Source organism: Lemur catta, chromosome 11 (genome assembly GCF_020740605.2).
Source record: "Lemur catta isolate mLemCat1 chromosome 11, mLemCat1.pri, whole genome shotgun sequence".
In the NCBI taxonomy this organism is placed as follows: Eukaryota; Metazoa; Chordata; class Mammalia; order Primates; family Lemuridae; genus Lemur; species Lemur catta.
The window spans coordinates 51,859,826-51,883,831 of record NC_059138.1 but is presented as its reverse complement, the minus strand read 5'-3'; the positions used below and the strand labels follow the sequence as shown (position 1 = coordinate 51,883,831).

General features: G+C 38.2%; 1 protein-coding gene across 1 annotated transcript in view; it reads right to left on the bottom strand.

The window, feature by feature from the left end:
* Positions 1-24,006, bottom strand: part of CDK14 (cyclin dependent kinase 14) — a 522,742-nt gene that overhangs the window by 94,833 nt on the left and 403,903 nt on the right. The window lies entirely within an intron of this gene.

Here is a 24,006-nt window from a genome sequence, read left to right as displayed (position 1 = left end):
GCACCCCAAAGTGCAAACATTAAATTAACTTTAAGACTTTTTTGTTTGACACTAAAGATATGTGCTTCTGTACAATGTGGACTTTACATGAACTTTTCAACCAGAGGTTTGTGATTTTCAAAATGGAGGTTTTCTTAACAGCAAAAATGAGATTTATAGAAAGACATTAAGAAATCATCATAACACTTGAACAAAAGCCAACAAAATCAATGGTTACACAAACTTGACGTATACTATTTTAAATGTGGCAGATGTAAACTAGCAGGCAAATAGCCATATAGGTACCACTATCAATGTTTGAAATGATTGAATGAATAAACCACAAAAGGTCTAGAGTGTTGTTCACAGTTCCTGGGATTTTAATTCTGCATAATAGTAAAAACATAAAAGTGTTGTGCTGGGTATTTTGGTACCCAATTGCTCTACATTTCCTATATATTGATAAAATTCTGACATGGGAATAGATACGAAGAAGATATAACTCAATACTGCATGATTTCAGGAAAGGTCAGTTGATACAAATGGTAAGCACATTTTAAATGCTGAACAACAAGCATGTTTTGCTAAGTGTCCAAAGAGGCTGATCATAATCCAAACACAGAGGCTGCAATTTTGTCTAGCTTGTGGCCCAGAAAAACTGCCAATCAATACTCCTTTGGAAGCCTCATTTGACTTATCATTCACTAAGCCTACACATTGGCTAACACATATGATAAACTGGGTTCTGTCTTAAGCTCCATTTCCAAGGCAATAGCATCAGGCAGCCTGGTTTCACAGATAGCAACAGTTGTTTCTATAACTACTGGTGTCTATGAAGCGCAGCTGAATTTTACAAGATACTTCTCCAATACAAAAGTTGCTTGCTTTTAAAATTTCCACTTCAGTTTTGTCATATGAACTCTACTGTATCTTCATATTTCATTTTATCTTCAATTAATGCTAGGGCAACAAACACCAGAGCTCTCCCAAGACCCGCAAAACCATGACAGCAATACAACAACCAGGTTCTTTAAGAAACTTCGTTTTTACAAGACATATCCAGTCATCAACATCCTGGTCAGATGGCAGCGTGCAATCATCAAATCCTGAGTCTGTTCGATTTTGATGGTTTCTTGTTTAAGTTTTTAATTTGATCTTTTATTTCTTTACAACATTTTAAACACAGTTATGTTTGATAACTCCCAATATCTGAAGTTCTGGGTGAGAAGAGAGTTCAATTTTGTTGCTTTTGCTACTGATCATCACTCACAATGAATTTTTCTAACATGCTTTACCATTCTGGATTGTGAGCTCGTGCTTGGTTAATGATAATCTGTGGGAATCCTGAGGGGCATGGATTAAGAATGTATTTCTCCACAGGGATTTTCTTTTGCTTCCACCAAAATCTCTTGGACTCTCTCAATACCAAGGCACCCCAAGTTCCTATTGTTGGCTTCCAAGATGATGCAAGTTGTATACATTTAAACCTAAACCTGTAGGAATTCTCAGGAGAGACTTTTTCATCCCTATCCAGAGCAAAGGGTGCCACAAACAATTGTCCTTGTAGTCTCTCTTTGCTGGAAGCAGATTTTTTTTTTTTTTAACCCAGCCCATTACTGAGGTTGAATTCTATTACTGAAGCCCATTACTGTGCTTTGAGGGTCTCCACTCTATGTGAAGAATCTCAGTTCCTATGCCCTTCCTTTCTCAGGCCCAAAGCCTTATTTCCTGACCCCCAGGTGGCTCCTCATCCCTATTTTAGACAACAACTCCAGGGCATCTGTAACTTCAGCATTTGCTTATCACTCTGGTTTCCTCTCTTTCTTTATTCTGGGCCTTACTGGAGATTTCACTTATTTTCTTCTTGGTTCAGCCGTGCATTTGAAAGGATGTGTTGTTGTATTTTATCCAGCATCTTAGGTTATTTTTAGAAATAGTAGAAGAGACTTTTCCCCCTATAGGTATACATTTATAATCTCTATAATTAGTTACCATAAAATCATCTATACATGTAATTTTTAGGTCCTTCTCTCTGGAATAACCACAAAATTGGTATGGTTTCCTTGTCCCTTTCCTCTCTTTTTTAAAACTAATTCTGTTAGGTCACCTCTATTTAGCCTCAAAAAACTAGCTATCTGAAGTTGATTCAGGCTAAATATTCCTTCACCACACAACTTTTAGATGACTCTCAAATGCATTATCCTAAGTGAAGGAGCCAAAAGCTTCTTATCTATGTAATTCCATTTATTCAACATTCTGGAAAAGCCAAAATGATAGAAACAGAAAGCTCATCAGTGGTTGCCAGCCAGCAGCTGGAGGATGGGTGAGAGGGTTGACAAAGGGGAATTACAGAGTCTTTTTACACGGCTCTACATCTTGATCACAAAGGGTGAACATTGGGCCTTGTGAGAGGGCAGGGTCAGGGGACTGTCAAGGAAATACAGCAGAGGGAGCAGTTTAGAGAGATGGAGTGTTGCAGATTTTTCACAAGGAACACTCAGGCCTCAAGGATGGAGAACTGCCCTCCTCTGAGTGGCTCAAATTGAGACTTCCAAGTCTTGGGGTGATTGATAGCACTGCCTGAAGGGACGCCACAGCATATGGGGAGACGCTGCTGCCAATGGCAAGGCTCCTACTGATTTCAGTGTTCTATCCCGGGTCACTGAGTGGGGACCTGCCTCCGGCTGACAGTCAGCACTGTGCCCATCAGGTCAGGGAGGGGGTACTCAGTGAGCTTCTGTGTACACACACATACCCACACACACACACACACACGCTTCACCTACATTTACAAAAAGGTATGAAAGAAGATAATACGAATAGTAAAAAACAGCCCTAGACCGTGGATGTAGAGCAGGATGGTCTCCTCACTCCTTTGCAGGTTAGTTTTGGCACCTCAGAAACGAAGAAGATGGAACAGATGATCTGTAAGGGTTGTTCTAGCTCCTATACTACATACCCTCCAATCTAGAAGGAAGCTGATTGTGAACTAGAGGTAGAGAGAGGGAGCACAGTTGTACTGACCTGCCTGGGCTGACATACCAGAATTTTTCCCCCCCGCCACCAATGAAAAGATCAAACAACGCTTCTCACTTCTCTCCATTCAACCTTGCAACTAACTCTCCTCCAAAAGCTCACCTAAATTTCTAAGGCTTCCTGAAAACAGCAAGCAAAGCAAATCCAGAGTCCGTTGCCAGACTAAAGAAGAATGTTGAAGTTGAGAAGAGAGTGGAAAGTGAAGGACAAACAGGATGGTACAAAAAACAGCTGGAGCCCATTCTGCTAAGTGAAGTATCCCAAGAATGGAAAAACAAGCACCACATGTGCTCATCATCAAATTGGTGTTAACTGATCAACACTTAGGTGCACATATAATAGCAACATTCATTGGGTGTTCAGCAGGTGAGAGTGGGGAAGGGGGGATGGGTATATTCACACCTAAGGGGTGTGGTGCACACCATCTGGGGGATGGATACTTGAAGCTCTGACTCGGACGGGGCAAAGGCAATATATGTAACCTGAACATTTGTACCCCCGTAATATGCTGAAATTAAAAAAAAAAAAAAGAGGAAGAAGAGGGCTACTTCCTGCAAAGCCTTGTTCCTGTGCAATATGAGGACATGACATTTGCCAAACGACTGAATGCCTGCTTTGAGGATGGAGTTTATCAATAGTTATACTGACAGAGCCTTTACTTTACCCAAGAAACAAGAACTTAAATAGTAAGTAATCATTTTTGAGCCAAAAAGTCTTAACTGCAAGTCCTGGTCCTTAAAGAACTTCTTCAAAATATACATCCCCCAAAAGGATGTCATTTTCTTTGGTTTTTTAAAGCAGGAAGAAAATTGATCCTTGCCTTTTTTATGTTCACTTATAAATGAAGACTGCATGTTGTTTTGTTTTAGCATTTTTTACACCATAGTTCCAAAAGACTCCCTCTAAAACTGATGACACATCTGCTTGTGGAACAACTAAGGCAAGTTACATTTTGTTCCCAAGGGTTGACTTCTAAATATCTCTATAAAAATCTTCACTGGGATTTATTAATGTTTTAGCTCATGAAAGCTGGATGTAAGGATTAGTGGTATAGTAGGTTTAATGTATTTATTAGAGCATTCAATGGAGATACTAAATTCCATATAAAAGCTTAACAGGAAATAAAAGGGAACAAAAAGTTCTAAAATATTCCTCCCTTGCATTCTACGTGGTGATGACGGGATAGAATTACATTCACCATGGGCCTGTATCCAGAGCTTATTAGTGTGCTCTGTCTCACCAGAGCTGGAAGTGGAGCAACTTGGAGTGATACAGAGGGTCTCTACATTCACACTTGACTCAACTGTCACACTCTTCACAGAGCAAAGCCAGACAGCCTGGGTCCTTTCATTTGACAGTACACAGGTGGTCTCTGTGGCAAAGATGCCAACGTGGGCACTGGCCACTGGATTACAAAACATCTGACCTCTTGAAAATGATAAGGATGATTTGTGAAGTTCACCCACCAATAAAGACAAGACTGTCTGTTTTCCTTAACTATACTGAACAGAAGTGTCCGAGGCAGCACTTTTTCTTATCTACACATCAAAGGCAAAATGCTCATTTAGCCTCTTCTTAAAGCTTTTGTCTTAAAGTACTATAGTCATAACACTGCTTTGATTTTTTAAAAGGTGACTTATTTTTAGAAAATAGACTTAAATGTATTCATTTTGCAAAGAGGGGTCAGTCATTGGTCAAGCAGAACATGACTGAATCTCTGACACTGAGATAAACTCTGGGGGAAAATGAAAACTAATATAAGAAAAGATTTAGGCCTGTGCAGTGAACGTCTCAACCTTACGTGCCGGGCTTTGCGATGAAATGCGAGGCAAGACTCTTAGTTACATTAATAATGAAGACCCAGAGTTGTTTAACACTGAGACTCCCTTTGTCAACGTATACTACTTGTAAAAACAAAACAAACAGTTAATGAGATTCCTCCCCTCAAGGTAAACAGATAACATTTTATATTAGTTTCCATAAATAGGTTGTGGTTTTTAGTGCATAAAAAATTGCTCAATTCTTAGTCATTGATTCTAATGAAATTGCTTAATGCCACAATCTCCCTGGTGGACACTCATTCCCATAATGGTCGGCACATGTGACTGCCAATGCTGTATAATGATAACGCTATTTGTAGGCGGCTCGACGGGGCACAAAATGCTTTCCCATGTATTATTTTGTTTGATCCAGACGATCAAAGGGTCATACTTACAAAATGAAGAGTATCCAGACTTCTGACTCTTAAATCTTAGTGTCCACTACATGCCATGCCAAAGAGTTATTGCTAAAATATGTAGATAGCAAGCTGTATGCTACCTATTTGGTAAAGGAATTATTGGGTTATTCTTAAATTTTTCCTTAAGAACACTTTACATTTTTTGATATTTCTCTCTCTTCCTTTAATTTTGAACTCTATTGCTGTGGAGACTATTCTGTATTCTTGCTAACACCTTCACTGTCCTATACTAAATAAAGACAACAGGGAGAGTCCAGCCTTAACATGGACAAGATGAATAATCCCCAAAGCCAATCATATAAACCCACACTGCTGGGTCTCTCTTTCAGATCTGACTCTTAGTCAATACAGCTGCCCTTGCAGTCAACTCTACCTGGTGGAAAAGTACAGAAAGTGCTGAAGAGCCCTCAGCAGGATCTGAATGAATCAAGTTTTTGAAAATGCTAGTGCTGAAATTCTTAAGGCTATTCTCAACTGCCAAAAAGTGGGCCAGAAAAAGAAAAATATTAAATTCTTGCCTTTGGATTTCAGAGTTTAACTTGATTATATTTACCCTAAATTTCCCAGCCTTGATTTTATTTATTATAATTTCCTACCCTCCCTGGGAAAAGAGGTATCCTCAAATGTTTAAGTTCATTCTGAAATCAAATAAAGGGTAATTTGGCTTCTAAAAATCTGTCAGCTTATAATTATAGTAGCCTTTCCCATATACTAATATGAAGCTGTTTTCATATTTACATTTCATAAATCCCCGATGTATTAAAATAGATATTATTAAAAATATTCATAAGCTAATATAAGTTAACTTTTGTTATATTCTTTTCAACAATAGCCCTAGTGTATTGAAACTTATTTTCATTTAACTACCACAAATATAGATTATATTTTCATTCTACCTGCTTATAGGAAACAATCAGTTAACTACTTTACCACAGTATTTTGCAGAGATTCTACTTTAATTTCCTTTCCAATTCTTCTCCAGTGCCTAGTGGCAGTGACTTTTTTGAGTTAAGTTTCATTGCTTAATAATTTATATTATAAAATGCTATAATCTACATGTACTTAACCTATAATTCCACACGCCTAATAGTATAATTTTTAAAAATTATAATCATAACTTACCAAACATTAATATTTTACAGTAAAAACCTGTCAGGTGTTATACTTGTATCTCAGTTATGTTTCAGAAAAGATTCCTAGATCTAATGGACCAGTGATTATATGATTCTATAATCTTTGTTTTTTACTTTAACAATATAGCTAATAGCAGAAGAGACACCAATAGTTACTTTTCAATCCTCTGACAGGAGGACATGATAGAAAAAGACAAGACGGATAAATTTCATTTCAGTAAAAGAGAATAAAAATACATTTATAATAACTAACCCTTATAATTAGAAGAATAAGGCTTGTAGAATACTTAAAAGAAATGTCTAAACTCACAAAGAATATCTTCAAAACCTAAAGATTTGCATTAAACGGAATTGATTTCCAACTTCCCAGTTATTTATAGTTATATCCTCTTACAAGCACTATGCCTTATAACCCTGCCCCGTATGGGATCCCATCGTTACCTGAAGGACATTAGGGAACTCATGACCTTTCCAACTTCTGGATACAGATCAGGATAAAATTAACAGCCCTCTCCTACTTCACAGGACTGCTGTGAAGATTGACCTTTTCTTACCATATCTTGCTTAAATCGATTATAGGCATTTTATTATTTCATCTGCTTCACCAGTTTTAAAAATGTTTTTAGGAAATCAAGAGTGAAGCAATGTAAATTGTTAGTGAATGTTATACCCCTGTGATGCTCTTGATATTTATATTATTTAGAGAATAAAGATTATCCAATTTTCCTGAATCCAAAGTGGTTGATTAAAACACTGTTTTGCCTGAAATAGAAACTCTCATTTTTGATGATAAAAGATTAAAGTTTAAATCCAAATGTTCATTTATCAAAAAAAATCAATCTTCATTAAACTTTAGCAATGGCTTATGTTTCAGATAGATTAGGTATAGATATTTAGTCTAAATTATGCAGACGGTGTGAAAACCATTTTCACCATCAAAGGCTCTGGTAAGAAAACCTTAACTTAGTGGCACATCTGTATCACAGTAAATGGAGTTAACTGAAATGGGGGCTTCCTTGTCTTTCATTCTTGTGAAACCCTATAGAAGTTACAAATCTCATCATCAGAGGCAGGTTTTGGAAAGCTGATGTTTGCTTCACCGGAATGGAACGGTGTGTTCTTGGACCATAAACAGTGCTAAAAATAGCTCCTGAAAGGCTATCATTTTGTGTGATATTATTTCACCAAAGGAGAAGAAAAAATATCTTTAATCCTGAACAAACCTCTTCAAAGTTTATGTTCTCAATAAACCTTTCACTGAGAACTGAAAATATAACTTAGTAATGCAATAAATGCCCTAACACATATATCAGATTTTTCACTTAATGCTTTTTACAGGCTTAAACCAAATGGAGTAAAAGGAAATCACCTTTTACAGTCTGACTCCTACAGGAAGAATGCCTTGCTGTTATGCTTTTTAAAGAAGGCATGGTGAATTTATATCAACTTTGGTGAATCTTGGGGCATGATAAAAAGAAGAAAAATAGCAGTGCAGTTAACATTCCACAGAACTCTCTCTTCACATGTTTATTTCCTTACAGACTGGACATGATCCAAGATAATAAGAAAAAATGTGACCAAAAAAAGGTGGTTTTTTCTAGAGGCAAAAGATATACAGTTTAGCACTGTATGCTGATATGAAGAAATGTTTCCCCACCTCTTAAAAAAATCGTTGTCTGGTAGATTAAAGATAGTAAATGGTTAGGATGGGAGAAAATCACCAAAAATAGTGCTCCCATGTAAATCACAATGCAAGTAAGTTAGGCAAGAGGTCATGGGTTATGGAAGTTTAGTTCAAAGCAAAGGAAGAATCTAATTTCAGCCACTTCATGACATTGCATCTGGAATCTGAAAATATATGATTTCATTATGATGATTTCATGATGATAAACTGTATTTATGTCTAAAGCAAGAGTTGGGCTAAGACTGTTGAACAGGTGGGCGGGGGGTGTAAAGACCAGAAGGTGGGATCACCAGCAACCGCCTCAGGGGCTGTGGACCACATGATGATTACAGAAGATATCTGGTGTGTTTTGTAATTGTGATAAAATATATGCAACCTAAACTTTGCCATTTTAATCATTTTAAGTGTACAATTCAGTGGCATTAATACATTCAAAACATTGTGCAAACATCACCACTAGTTCCAAAACCCTGTCATCACCCTCAACAGAAACTCTACACAAATTAAGCAACATATTTTTGTTATTAAAAAAACATGACCATATTAAAGATAATTTCACCCCAAATTCTACTACCCTAATACAACTATTTTCATCTTGTATATTACGTTTCTGTAACAGTTCACAGATATTTTTATTGTAATATGTTATTATGCATATAATTTTTTATTCTGCTTTTTCAGGAAATATATGAAGCATTTCCCATGTTTTTAGAGTCTTCACACACACTATCCTAATGTGTAATATTCCATGTTCATGAAATTATGATTTGTTAAACCTTTCCTCATTCCCTGATTCTTGATTAAGTTGGTACCAAGTCTTTTTATATTTATTTCAAAATATTAAGAGGGTACAAGTGGTTTTGTTACATGGATACCTTGTATAATGCTTCTGTCAGGGCTTTTGGTGTGTCCATCAACAGAATAGTGTTCATTGTACCTAATAGGAAAGTTTTTATCCCTCATCTCTCTCCCATCCTCCCCGCTTTCTGGTTTCTCATGTTCTTTACATCTCTTTGTGCCCATGTGTACCCATCTATTAGCTCCCACTTATGAGTGAGAACATGTGGTATTTGTTTTTCCATTCTTGAGATACTTCACTTAGGATAATGGTCTCCAGTTCCAACCAAGTTGCTGCAAATGACATTATTTCATTCCCTTGTTGTGGCTGAGTAGTACTCCATGGTATATAAATACCACATTTTCTTTACCCACTCATGAATTGATGGGCACTTCGGTTGATTCCTTATTTTTGCAATTGTGAATTGTGTTGCGAAAAACATTTGGGTGCAAGTGTCTTTTTAATAAAATGACTTCTTTTCCTTTGGGTAGTAGATACGCAGTAGAGGGATTGCTTGATTAAATGGTAAGTCTGCTTTTAGGTCTTTGAGGAATCTCCAGACTGTTTTCTATACGGGTTGTACTAGTTTGCAGTCTCACCAACAGTGTATAAGCATTCCTTTTTCTTTGCATCCACACCAGCATGTTGATTTTTGACTTTTAGTAATGGCCATTCTGATAAAGGTAAGGTGGTATCTCATTGCAGTTTTAATTTGCATTTCCCTAATGATTAGTGATGTTGAGCATTTTTTCATGTTTCTTTGCCATTTGTCTATCTTCTTGTGAAAAACTTCTGTTCATGTCATTTGCCTACTTTTTGATATTTGTTTTTTTTCCTGATTTGCTTGAGTTCTTTGTAGATTCTGGATATCAGTCCTTTGTCCAATGTATAGAGTTTGAGAATATTTTCTCCCATTCAATAGGCTGTCTATTCACTCTGTTGATTATTTCCTTTGGTGTGCAGAAGTCATAAATTCTTTGCATAGGCTGACATCTAGAAGAGTTTTTCCTATGTTTTCTTCTAGAATTTTTTCTTCTGAAGTTTTTCCTATGTTTTTGTGGTTTCATGGCTTACATTTAAGTCTTTAATCCATCTTGAATTAATTTTTGTATATCCAAATCTTTTTAAAAATTTTAATCTATAACACAATGATGAGAATCTCTGGGCAACTAGGTTTTTACTTGGTCCTTGGGAGAAATACTAAAGAGTGAAATGACTAGGTCAAAAACATAATTCCTCAGGTTTCCGGTTGGAAGTAAATTAAAATCCCAAACTGTAGCCTATGAGGCCATTCCTTCCATGGCCTCTGCCTCTACTTGACAATCTCCTTTTCTCTCACTCTCCCCACACTCACTACATTCTTACCACCAAGCACTTTCATTCTGCAACAAATATTCATTGAGTGCCTACTAAGTGACAGGCTCTGTTGTAGGTGCCAAGGATATGGAACTGAACAAAAAGTCAAAACCCCAGCCTTCGTATGGCTTAGAGCCTGCCAACACTCTTCCTGTTAATGACATTGGCCTGTTTTATTGTGTTCATGTACTTGCCACTCTCTGAAATTACCCCGTTTGTTTGAAATTACCCCGTTTGTTTTATTTTGTTTACTGTCCTCACTACTCTAGAAGGTAAGCTTTACAAGAGCAGGAACCTTGTCTGTAAATTCCCAAGCACCCAGAACATTGAGATGATGCTAAATCGAACTTCTTGAATGTGCCATGATATCCTTCCGCACTCTAAAATGTTTCCATATTGTCTTCCACGTTGTTTGCCAGGTTGCAGGGCCATCAGCAGCAAGTACGTGGGCCCATTTTCCTGTACCCTCACCAGTACTGGTGCTTATGAAGGAGGGGGGTGTGGATCTGGGCAATGGGTGCTAATGAAGGGTAGTTTGATGGACAGCGTAGAAAGCACTGAAGCTATCTTTTGCTTTTTTAAAATATTGTATGAAAATGTTACTTATCTTGGTGACTGAGGCTTTTTTGACACTGCCTAAATTCTGAACCCAAGGCAAGTGCCTTACATGCCTCTCCAGTCTCGGTCCTGCTATGTATAAAAATGGCAAATGAGAAATATATTTATAGATCTGCTCTTGGGACTACAAAATAACTGAAGACAGGAAAATAAAATTTCTAAAATAAGCTTAAATGTTCCTATCAGGAAAACTATTTGAGAGTTGTTTTCAGGATAAATGAGACAATGCAGACAGAGCATTTGGCATGCTGTGAGGCACAGACATGTGTGTTCTGAGCAAACGCAGCTGGTGGTATTTCTTACTACATTACTGCTACCTCACCACTTCTATGTGTGTGCAAAGATTAAACTGACTCTACTAAATGCAGTAAAAAAAAGTCCTTCAGGACTGCAATATTCTATCCCAAATCAGAGTCCATCCCTGAAACTCCTTTGGTAGGAGATAACTCATTGGAGAATTTACAATGAATGGGAAAAAATGGAGTTAGGAGGATTGAGGTCATAAGTGAACCTATACAAAAAAGGCCTCATCTTATTTAAAGGCTCACTAAAATAAAATAATGATAGAGTACCTTAAATAAAAATATTTTCAATATTATTTTACATACCTTGAGATAGAAACATTCTCTTGATAGATATGCTTCAGGATCTGCCTCCAAATTTTAAGAAGATTCTGTAAATGTGTTTTGCCGTGTTCCACACTAAAGTCTACCCCCTCTTTGCCAGTTTCCCCTTCATTCCCACTATGTCCTTTTTCTACATGTCCAATGTCTTCCTCATTTTATGGTTTGCCACAATTGGTTCCTGTTTCCCTGGCCCATCTTAGCATTATATGTCTTGATTTCCTCCTTCCTAGTAGGCACCAAGGGGGTGACCTCAAGTCCAGAGTGATCAAGACAGCAGTGCAAAAGCATGTCTTTTACTCATCTATCCTCATTCCTCCTTTCCTCTTCCCAACTCTTCTGTTCAAATAGCCCCAAACAGAGTGACTCACAAACATCTGAACCAGGGCCCTCCAAGCAGCAGAGTCTCAAACTGACATCTACTAGAATTCGGAGTAACTGCAATGTATGTTTAGGAAGAGATTACTGTAATTTCTTACCTGTCATGTGCTAAAGTTAGTATAAAGACAACATTTTTTGTTGTGTTTATTTTGATTTTGTGGTTCAAGGCCTAAGAAATAATTTATTCTACTCTGCGATATATACAACAAATATGAGAATTCATTGGAGGAGAGATTTTAAAATATTTAGAAAAAAATTTTAATATATTTCTTTCAAAAGACATCATTTCCTCTTACATTAGGAAGTGAATGTGTTATTTAAGGAGAGACTTTTAACAACAAATCTGCAGGATATATTCCAACTCTATGTTATCAAGAAGAGTTAAGAAATGGTACCTTGTATTCTCCTTCTAGTTCCAAGCCCTTGTCTCTGACCTTTCATCTTCTCTCTCTATACTTATTTGAACCTGCAAATGACTGCAACACTCTTATCAAGTAGCCTAAAGTGCTTCTGGAGTTTGCAAGTGGTTGTTCCCAATACAGAAAGAGTTGCTTCATTATAGGGACCTCAGTTGGATGATTTCTCTGCAGTTAACTCACGATCATTAGCAGAAAGCCTACCTACCAATCTTAGATTGGCAGGGAACTGGCTGCATGCAGCGGAGCCCAGTGTTAAAGCCCATTACTAAAAGACATTGAAAAGCATGTCATGATCACTCCTTATTTTGTTCTGTCTTGCCTTGTGGTGAAAGGATGCCTATCTAAAAGGCTGGTCTCTTATATAACATGACTACCAGCAAGCATTGCATTCCTCTCTCCCATGGAGGAGGTTGTAGATCTGGGGGCATGGGTGCTCTCATGTGTTGTTCGATGGGAAGCATAGAGTAGGCTGAGGCTTGTACTGAAAGTGAGCATGACCTTTGAGTTGCACATTTCTTTATGCCTGATTTGACTCTACATCTGGCTCTTTATATAAAATGATTTATAATGAAAGGGTGCAATTCCATATCCGTGGCTTAAAGAACTCCCAAATTGGTATGACTGTTAGAGCTGTTTATCTTTGTGAACAGTAATTCTACCTTTACACAACTGAAATGAAAGAAAGACAAATGAACAGAAAAGACACATTTGTTTTCATCTGGGGTCCAACTATTTATAATTTCTAGGTATATATATGTATGTAGGGCGTTTTCAGGCATGTCTCTGAGTCAGAAACTGGTGGCATGACACATACCATTAAAAAAAAGTCTACTTATGTCTTGAAACCAACAGGATCAGCACAATGTAGAAAACTGAACACATGCATTTACAGATCATGTGTAAAGATATGGAAGTGCTTAAAGAAATGAAAGAAGAAAAAACTCATTACTTGGGAACTTACAAGAAAATTTTCAAAAGAGTATTGAGGTCACTTCAGAACGGATGATACAAACATAGGCTTTATTTGTAATCAATGTAAACAGCTGTTTCATGCATACACACACACACACAAAATCAATTTAGGAAATGCACTAACCTATATGAAGCTTGTATGCAGCATGACACATTTTAGCACACTTGCTAAGTTTTGTTTCTATGTTTAGGAAAACTAGATATAAACAGGTAACAGTGCTTAGACTATGAAATAGCCAGTGTCCACAGAATCAGTGCTGTGGAAACGCCATGCTTTGAAACTCCATTCTGGATACCCAAGAGAGATATGTTCAATATTCAACAAAATCGAAGAATTTGAAAATTGAAAATCTCTCAGATGTTCTGAGAGAAAGTAAATCCTGGGGCAGCGTCAGAGGATTTGGATTTAAGCCTACAGCTATATGAGAAAGAAATTAATGAGAAAATAAAAACCTGGGCAGTAGGTTTTTAGCTGAAAAACCTAATCCACCTCACAATATATTCTGAGAACACATTTGCTTCAAACTGATCAGAAGTCATGCTCTATTTTGCACTATCCAATTTGGTAGCCACTAGCCACATGTAGCTATTTAAATTTAAATTAATAAAAATTAAATAAAATTTAAAAATTTAGTTCCCCAATTGCACTAGTAACAATTTAAATTACCCAACAGTCACATGTGGCTGGCTAGTGGCTACCATATTGGAAAGTGAAGATATAGAACATCTCCTTCAATACACAAAGATCTACTGGACAGTGAAGTTCTATATTCTTAAATGATTTCGTGCAGCTTCTAGAAATTTCTAAATTTTCTTAAAGGAAATACATAATTCACAAACTCACTGGGAAGATTTAGTTCTTTAGATGAATAGTAGAGATCGGACTGATAAAATCAATGAATGCAGCAATAGAGAAGAGGTCCAGGTCAGAGACTTACCCCAAAGATGTGCTGCCTGGCAAGGAAAGAAACCCAACTTTTAGGCCTAACATCCACTACGGATGGAAGATGTCCCTGTATAAATATTTTTCATTTTCATGGGGAAAATAAAAGACACTAGAATTCCTTTGGCAGTTACAACCTAAAAGTAAGGGATGTGGAATAGCAAAATTCTAAGTAAAGCCTCGCCTAACCACCACATAAAATGAGAGCTATAGGTACAATCTGCCTCAAATTCTAAACCTCAGTCAAGGGTGACAAGAAATGAGAAGCAAATAACAAATCCCACTTGTACTCATCTTTATACATAAAATAATGTGTTTAGTCCCATTTGGAGGCTAAGGCATGGAACCTGGCATATTCCCTAATTAAGCAGACTCCAAGGTAGCTGAGCCAGTTCATAAAAATATTTGTCATCTAAACAGATACCTAACATGGCAGACAGGGACGGACAATCAAAGCACAGGGCAGCACTGGCTTCTTTACCAGAGACATTTTACTTGTTTTGCTAAAGGAAAAAATATGTGTGTGTGTGTGTGTGTGTGTGTGTGTATGTGTGTGTATGCTTATCTCACATTTTTTATAGAGATAAGCAGCCTTCTTGTAACCTTTTTTTCCTCAGAACATGCTGCCCTCTACAGGCCACATGTATATTCGTATATGTAAAGATATACATAAATAAGGGTTCAGTTATATCCAAATTAATAGGATCATTAGTAAAGGTAAGATGAAAAGGAAGGGGGGAAGTTGGTGATATATCTGTGTGTCTGAAAGGCTTTAGAATCCAAATGAGAAACAATCAACATTTATAAGCCTCTAATAAATCTTACTTCTTCGGTTGACACGCGTATAAGAAATTATAAATAGTACCATAGTCCTATCACAGCATTTTCCCTGAGAAACTTAAAAGTATGTCGACAGTCAATTTTCCTTTGTTTTAACTAGGGAGGACAGGGTGTGGAAGAAAGAGGAGGAAGAATGGCTGATGTGGCTTGGCAGCTTTTACTAACATCTCCAAAGTGTATCAGTTTTGATCTAAAAATATATTAAAATTCGTCTCCAAATTGGGAAATAAAAGGCAATGCATTTAAAGAAACATGCATGATTTTATCCCAAAGAGTTTAATCTTTTAAGTCCTGGCTGCAGTGAAGTGGTCAAAATCTGGCTTAAGAAATGAGAACTACCCTTCATCCTTACTTCAAATCAATTCTATTGCAATAGCTGTGCCATAAATACACACACATGCACACACACAGCTGGTATGTTTATTGGTTTAGTCACTAAAGGATTTAGCTGGACAAACATCACAAAGACGATGGCTGATTTAATTGAATTTATGATCAAATGTTTTCCATTGTAGGAAGAGTGGGAAATCACTTATGGGCAGATTTGAATAATTTAAGGAAAATTCTTTATTTGGCATTATGTTTTTACACCAAGTCTTGAGGGATTAAATGCAGCTAAGGACTAGCAGAGAATTCACATACAGATACACAAAGATATGGTGTATAACAATGCAACGAGGGCCAGAATATTGATCCCTTTGTGTTAATATTTCTGTTCATTTATCTCTCATTTATAATCTAAGTAACAATATTCACACACACACATAAACACTAGGAGACTTCCACTGTAAACCACCACTAGATTTTTTTCTGAGATCTCAAAAATGTTGAAATGATTTTAAAATGTTCTTTCAGGTAAGAAAAAAAAATATTGATTTAGGAGTTGTGTGTGTGTGTGTGTGTGTGTGTGTGTGTGTGTGTGTGTGTGTGTTCAAGGTAATTTTATCTATTTTTGTTGTTGTTAAAGACATACTGAAATCTATTGTTAAAGTCACTCCCGTGATGGATCTAACAGCTTAACATGGGATGTGTGCCTTAGGGTACAGATGGGGCTCACTGTCTGAAACAAAAAGGCAGGCAGGTTACCTTTGGAATCCCCTGCCAGTTCTCCTCGTCAGTGATGACAGATACAGCAAGGCCATGCTCCCAGCATGTGTTTCAAGAGATAATTCACCTGCCCTCCCCATTTAAATGCTATAAATAGCAAGAATAATTACACTTAGTCTCGTCACTGAAACACAGGTCAAGTGAACACCTACACACCTGGCTAAGACTCAGCAGTTCCTATGCAGATAACATCACGGGAAAAGGTCTAGCAAACGTTTGAATTTGGTAACAGTGACTTGTCTACACGTTTCTTTCAATCTAATTAGGAAAACTGCCTAATAGATGTGTTTCAAGACTTAGGATAAATCACAGTTTTACATTAATTATGTAAAATGCTATTTGTTAACATATCGCTCTTAGGAAGAAACTGTTGGGTAAGGGTAAACCTTGTTTCTACACAGGAAGTATTTAAAACATAAAAAAAGATTTGGTGACCAAGCAGTTCAGCATGTGCTCCTAAGAAGGTAGAAAGAATATTTGAGAGGATGTGCGGGGATCCTGTGTAGGGGTGGTATTCACGTTCGAAGAGAATTGTTTATTTGGAACTGAATTAAAGGCTCTGACTGGCAGGCGAGAGCAGGGAGTGCTGAAAATCAGAAGGAAGGTAAACTAATATTTGTCGAGGGACTGTGCTTGGTAAGGTGCCCGGTAATTTACACCCTTACCTTAAGTATTAAACGATAATCCTGCCAAGAGGTTTTAAAAATTGAAAAACTGAGGCTCAGAGAAGTCAGTGAGCTTGCTGAATATTATACAGTTCAGAAGTGGATCTAGGGTTGAAGTTGGTCCCTATGATACCAAAGATTCAGGGGGCTTCAGGTGTTTTCTTGCCACTGTGCCAATAATTAGCTTGTGCAGCCTCCCTTTTTCTCTTCTGTTCTTTCTTGGTTGAGAACAATAGTATTTATTGACTCTGTATTCTTAGAAGGTCAGCAGGACCACTAGTTATGCAGCAGATGTTAGACGCATGTGGCAACATGAGTGCTCTAGTAACTGCGTCCTCACAATGAGTGGATGCTGAGCCCCAGTTTTATAGAAATGTCCCCAGATGATGAGGGGACCTCGTTTCAAGACAATCAACCAAGGTAGAGGGTGGAGTGGGTGACAGTGGATACAAAAGATGACAATGTTAAAATCATCTCTTTCTCTAGTGACTTACGTTCATCTTCATTTTGAGGCTGAAAATTCACTAAATTTTTTGTAAATATTTTTGTAATCAAAAGAAAATGATATAAATAAGTGTTGAGGCAAGGGATCAGGTGTTTCTTTTAAATAAGGACAGGTAAAAACGACTGAGTTTCTGTTTATGCTACACTTTCTAACATGTGGCAGTTGTCAACGTCCTAAAGCTTGAGAATTAATATGTGTACCCACAGGGGCCCGGTGAGGAAGACCTGGCTCTTGATTTGGGAGGCTTATTTAGAAAATGGAGCCCCTCTCAATAGCATCTCCTACACAGTGAACAGGAAGCTGAGCCTTCGCGATATTTTCTGAGTAGAGTTAGGGGAGATCAAGGGAACGGGGAACAACAGCAGAGAGGTGAATTCTTAGGGGAGTTCAAAGGGTGGAGAGCTGTGTGTCTAACCCCTAACAGTTCCCAACAGAAAAGAGAGAGAGAACACAGGGAGGAGAAAGGAATAGAGAGCTTGCAACAGGCAGCGCCCCTCAGGAGGGAACAGCGTGGCTTCGAGGGGAGGAGGCGGGAGGGAGTGTCTGCTTGATGTTCTTTGATATTTCCACTCTTCCCCCTGCAGATTTATTACGCTCATTGGGTACTCCAGAGCCATTATCTTCTCACAGTGTTTACAAACAAAAGATAGAGGTGAGATGCAAAAATATACAGCAAGATCTCTGGACACTTGAGTGCAAAATGCAACTACTCTTTAATGTAGAGTTTCCAGGCATCAGGTGCCCGTGCGTGTGTTACAATGGGGAGCATTTAAAATAAATGAGCATTTCACATGTTGATCTACAACTGTCCAATATGTTGTCACATGTGGCTCTTTACATTTAAATTAATTACATTTAAATAAAATTTAAAATGCAGTTCCTAAATCATCCTAGTCACATTTCCAGTGCCCGGGAGCCACGGGGGTCTAAGGGCTACTGCTGCATTGGGCAGTGCAGGCCCACAAGTGTCAGGCCAGACTTTTAGTGATCTCAGAGACCACCAGCCTCCCTGAGTGTAATCTCTTTTTTCTCTATGCTGGGAATAAAAAAATGATTTTTCTTTATACATAATTTTGAGGAGACCTATTGTGAATCAGGCAATGAGGACCCATCCGAGTCAGAGGTCTACACCTGTTACCTGATGGGTCAGAGACCAGGTGAGAGAGGCTGTGTCTGACCTGGCTAGGGTGGGTTTCTCCCCTCTGCTCTGCTCCACCCCAGGACTCACGACTGAATAGGAAACCCCGGGACCCACTCGCAGTAGGCAGGATGGCCGCCAAGGATGTCCACTTGCTAATCCCTGAAGTCTGTGACTGTGTTACTTTCCACGGTAAAAGAGACTCTGTACCTTTAAACAAGGACATTAACCTGGATGAGCCAGGTGGTCCCAATCTAATTACACGACCCTTTAGAAGCAGAAAACTTCCTCCCGCTGGAGGCAGAAGGGGAAGTCAGAGAGATTAGAAGCTGGTTTGAAGGAAAAGGTGGCCATGGATGAGGCATGCAGGATGCAGGAGGCCTTAAGTTGCTGGCTGAGGCTCCTGGTTGACAGACAGCAAGGAAATGGGGACCTCAGCCCTATCCCCACAAAAAATTGAATTCTGCCAACAACCTCAATGAGCCTGGGAGCAAGTCTTCCCCCAGAGCCTTCAGATAAGAGCCCAGCCTGGTCCGGTCAACATCTTGATTTGGCCTTGTGAGACCCAGAGAAAAGAAAGCAGCCTTGCTCACCCAGACTTCTGCCCGACAGAAGAGTACGATAACACATTTATGGTGTTTTACACCAATAAATCTGTGGCAATTTGCTATGGCAGTCACAAAATACAAATACCCCACTTTATATTTGTGAGAAGCAGAAGAACCTCTAAAGATTACACTTCTAGAATCTGTTTTGGGGAACAGTTCAAGAAAGCCGAATTCTATATTCCTCCTTTTAGGGAAACCACAGCCCAGCAGCCTCCGGAAGCTCTATGGCACTTCCCAAGTGTGGCTGGGTTTTATTCCTTAATGAGCTGGATGGCAGAAGGAAGGCATTAGCTGCACCAGAAGCATGTACTTTTGGATGACGAGCCCAACACATAATCTGAAAGGATGAAAAACAATGGCTGGTGCCAACTCCTAAGCCTGGCACATACTGCTAATTAGTAAGACAGAAGATGGATAGTTTCTATCAGAAGGGGAACAGAAAACACGTGCCCACCAGATAACAAACAGCACAGGGCCTGCCCTTGACCATCACGAGGCATTAACAGCAGTGAATTCTTTGCTACAAAAAGAAGACATGGACAAGAAATCTGGCAATGACACAAAATAACAGGAGAGAGCCTCCTGGGGGGAGTGGGGGCTGTGTGCAAGAGGCGATAAATCTCGCTGGTAGGGTGCGAGTGGGTGGCTGGTGGGCCTGTCATCTCTGGAACTTAGACTGTCACAAAGCCAGCCTTTTCCCCATGGCGCATGACCCAGCAGTGGTGCGGGAGAGGCCTGCGTTGGTGGTGTGGGTGGCCAGTCTGCTGCAAACACTATTTTGCTCAGGATAGAGGAACTCAGCTTTCTACTCCACCCCAGCTCTCCTGCTGCATAGACTGGGAATGACTCAGTTCCCAGAAGAGATCTCCTCACCCACTGTGGTGAGAATGAAATAAAATCGGATACTGGTATACCCTCATGAATATCAGGGTTTTAAAATTCATAATATTCCTTTCACAAGATTCACTGGGGGACGCTGCATTGATCATTTGATCTTACAGGTATGTTTTTTTATTTTAGGCTATAAAATGGAGATGACGATACCTGCCCTGTAAGAATATGTGGGGCATGTGACAATATACATGAAATTGAATTCTATATTGCAAAAGGCTGTCCAAATGTTAGCTGCCACCACCTCCACCATCACAAGGAGGGCTATGGGGCAATCAGTGCATGTCAGGCCTTTCACTAGGTATATTTCATACGCTTTCACATTTGTGCTGTTGCCACTACTAGTGATCAGGGCTAGGCCTTTGGCAAATTTACCAACTTCCTCTCAGATAGCTGCTTCTTTGTCTTCCTGGCCCCGGCCCGCACCTGTGTCTTTGAACAGACCTTTATTCTGTCTTCTCTGGGGCTTTCTAGGACTCCCACCAGGGCTTAGAAAGCATCTCCTATAGGTCCTCCTGTTGTTCCTTTCAAGAATCCAATCTGCAATTCCCCAGAAGAACTGCTCTCTATTGGGTGGCAAGGGGTTTGTCGAGTCCGATGAACATCACATCCACATAATGCTTTCAGTAACTGAACTAATGGTTCATTCATATGAAAATGAATGTCCCCAGAAACTGTTCTGAACTGCAACTTTCAAGCAAGCGGGTGAGCCTTTGGGGCCTCCAAACATTACCATATATAGGTGTCCAAGGTCAAGATAAGAGACTTGCTTGGATCTGACTATTGTGTTGAAAACTGTACATTATCAAGGGTATAACATGTGGTGAAGAACTACATCCCACGTAGTCTTCTAAAGCTGAACTCAAAGGCACAGAGCTGGGCAGTCGACCCCTGTAGCTCACCCTTTGAGTTAAGGGACTAGAATTTCAAAATGTCTGCTTAACTGTCTGCTTTAGAGCTTGTTACCCCAACAAACCCATCCCCCTGAAAGTGAATAGACCACGTATAGAATAATTTCTTTGAAAATATTATGAGAAGAAGTCTCCAGGCACTAAATAAATTAAAACTGTTACTTTGAAGTAAATAGAATTATAACGAAAATGATCAACAATTAAAAAAAACGTGAAAGCAAAGAAAGATGATTTAAAGATCTGACTCAACTCAACTGCTCCTCCTAGTGCAGTAACACTGCTCTTACCTTCCTCTCATTTCTAAGCTGGCAAAGAAATTTAAAGCTCTAACTAACTTTCCAATATAGTATTGTGTTAGAAAATTTTAGATCAACTGAGAACATTAGGGGGAGTGGAAACGAGGTCTTTCAGTTTCTTAAGAAGGCACTGACTCTAATCTTAATGGGACACATCAGATATGATGACAAGAAAAATAGTGCACCACTAACAAACACACAGTGAAAGTTTATGTTATTCCTCTAAACATTACCTAAAACACATTATGTTTGATGTATATGTGACACAACTATCTAACAATAGATAGTTGTGGAAGTTTTGGAAGTTAAACATTGAATCAGAGAAAATATTCAAGGAAAGTTCAAGAACACAAAGTTAGGAAACATTTCTAAATCTTCTAAATTAGGGATTGTGACTCTGTGGGTACATTCAAATATAGTAGGTAAATGTTTTCTTCTCTATTTTTGCATTCCCAGAAAGGTAGTTTCATTACAACGTCTCTGTACTTGCTGTACATTTAAAAATATAAATTTTTATAAGTTCTTAGGAGAAATCCAGCTGTACCAAACTAGCAAAAGGATTACAGGCAGAACTAGACAGAGCATGTGTGGGAACAAGCAGGAAGAGGTTAACCTGCACCTATTCCAGTCTCTGGACATGCTTCCCTTTACCATCGCTAGCTGTTTTCAGATCTGTCTTCCGTGACTTAGTGGTTTATCCTTAATTCTCTTTCTGATACTTTCAAACCTCCCAAATTGTTCAGCTGTGAAAAAATTCCAAAACAAGCAAATGTGTTCCTGGAATCTTACCCTTAACTGTGCTGGAGAGTATATACTAAGGCTTCTTTTCCAGCCAAAATAATAAAAGATCTTTTAAGTGGCTGAAATTCTTGGTTGCTTGCACATACATGCCAGTGTCAGACAACTATAAATAGAGAGATCTGGAAGAGAACTAGAGAGAGTCTTTATAAATCCAATGAAATAAAATGAGATGTTTTGAAGGCAGTCAGAAAACAATACATGTTTTTATAAAATTAAGATCTGTCTCCCTTTAATCCAAATGTAGGAAGAGCTCATATGGATCATGTACTTCCTGTATGAGGGAATAAAAGGACTTTCTTTTATTAATATATATTTATTATTTTTTAAGCCTGTAATTAAGATTTCTTCTTTACATTATCTTTTTGAGTTTGGCTAACTGCTGGATCTTTTGATATGTTACCCCTGACACTGCTTTGTTTCCCCAGAATACTAAAAAATCTTTCAAAGGATAAAATTATGCCCATGGTACTGGTACAAATGAAGTCAGCAGGGAATTGCATGGGTGTTACCTAGGGCAGACTTGGACCCCAAATAAACCGTGTCACTTGTCGTAGCCATTCAAAGAGATTTACGAATTCATTTCTCAAGAAATTCCTACTCTCTTAGGCAGGTTAACACATCCACTAGCTTCAATACCTGGGATAACACATATTTTTAAAAGCATTGTTACTAAATTTTGAACAGTGACTTACTTTTTTATATTAACCCACCCATCTTATATTAACTCATCTAAATTAAATTTAACTTAGTTCTTATAAATTAGTCCACTTTATTTTAAACCTATTACTACTGTATAAGAGAATTTACCAATTGTTTTAGTTTAGTAATTGTGCCATAGACAAGCAAATTAGTTATAGCAACGGAGAAAAACCAACACTTGTTTAATAGTCTTTTAATGCAATTCTTTTGGATCTAAACCTCACTCCTGAAGTGAGAGATGTCGGAATGTTGATGATGGTTGCAAGGTCCATTTAGAGGAAGAATCAATAGCATAATTAATGTCTCTGAATCTTGGTTCTCTCTAAATTACATTGGGTTTGAATTGGCTAGAGGCTATAGTTTGGCTCTAAAGATTCAGCACTTAACACTGGAATACCAGAAAGTAATATTTTAATAATATTTTTAGTAATGATTTTACTACTTAGTGTTTCTGAATTAAACCCTGAAGGCAACATAAAATGAGACTTATGGAGACTTAAAAATAGCATGGTTCTAAACAAGCCATGTTTATAATTTTAAAATCTTACCTCAAGCTTAGCTTTTAATATTTTCCTTAAAATATCTAAAAAGTAAACCAAGGGTGGGACTCCGTTTATAAAATGACTTTGAATTAATTCTAATGATAAATTCCACAATTCTAATTATCGCTTTCCACAAATGCTGGTATGCTGTGCATGATTTGTCAGATTTTCCTGTTACTTCAAATATAGGCTTAGAGATTCCATTGCTTTATCAAGAATTGTTTCATAAAGTGATCATCTGGTGGGACAGAACTTTTTGAGAGAGGAATGCATTTGAACAAGCACTTAATTAAACTATGTTAGACCAGTGACCAGTAAAGGGTAGTAGCTAAGAGGTGAGGGGCACACCCAGAATGCCCCAGCAGAGGGCATGCCTCCCAGGAGAGGCACTAGAAATTAAGAATCCACTCTTCAAATGGCAAATGCAAAGCCCTATGTTAGACAAAAATGACTACGCCAATGTGCTCTTCTAAGTAATAAAACCGTTTAAACGGCCAACTCCTTCAAATAAACTACTGCAGAACTTAATGCATTCATTCCATGAGTTCCTCACAATCAGCTTTTGTGCACTGTATCTACTGACAACACTGATTGAAAGCATTTTTAACATGAAAAAGTTTTTTCTTATTTTCATAACTGATGGTGTCCAAAATTAAACATGTCATAACTGTAAAAAGCGAGACCATAATGCTAAATTCCCAATAGACAAAATTGTGTTATGAGACATGACAGTTTATTTCATCAAAGCTGTGCCAGTCACCTTTCCCCCAGCATAATGCTCA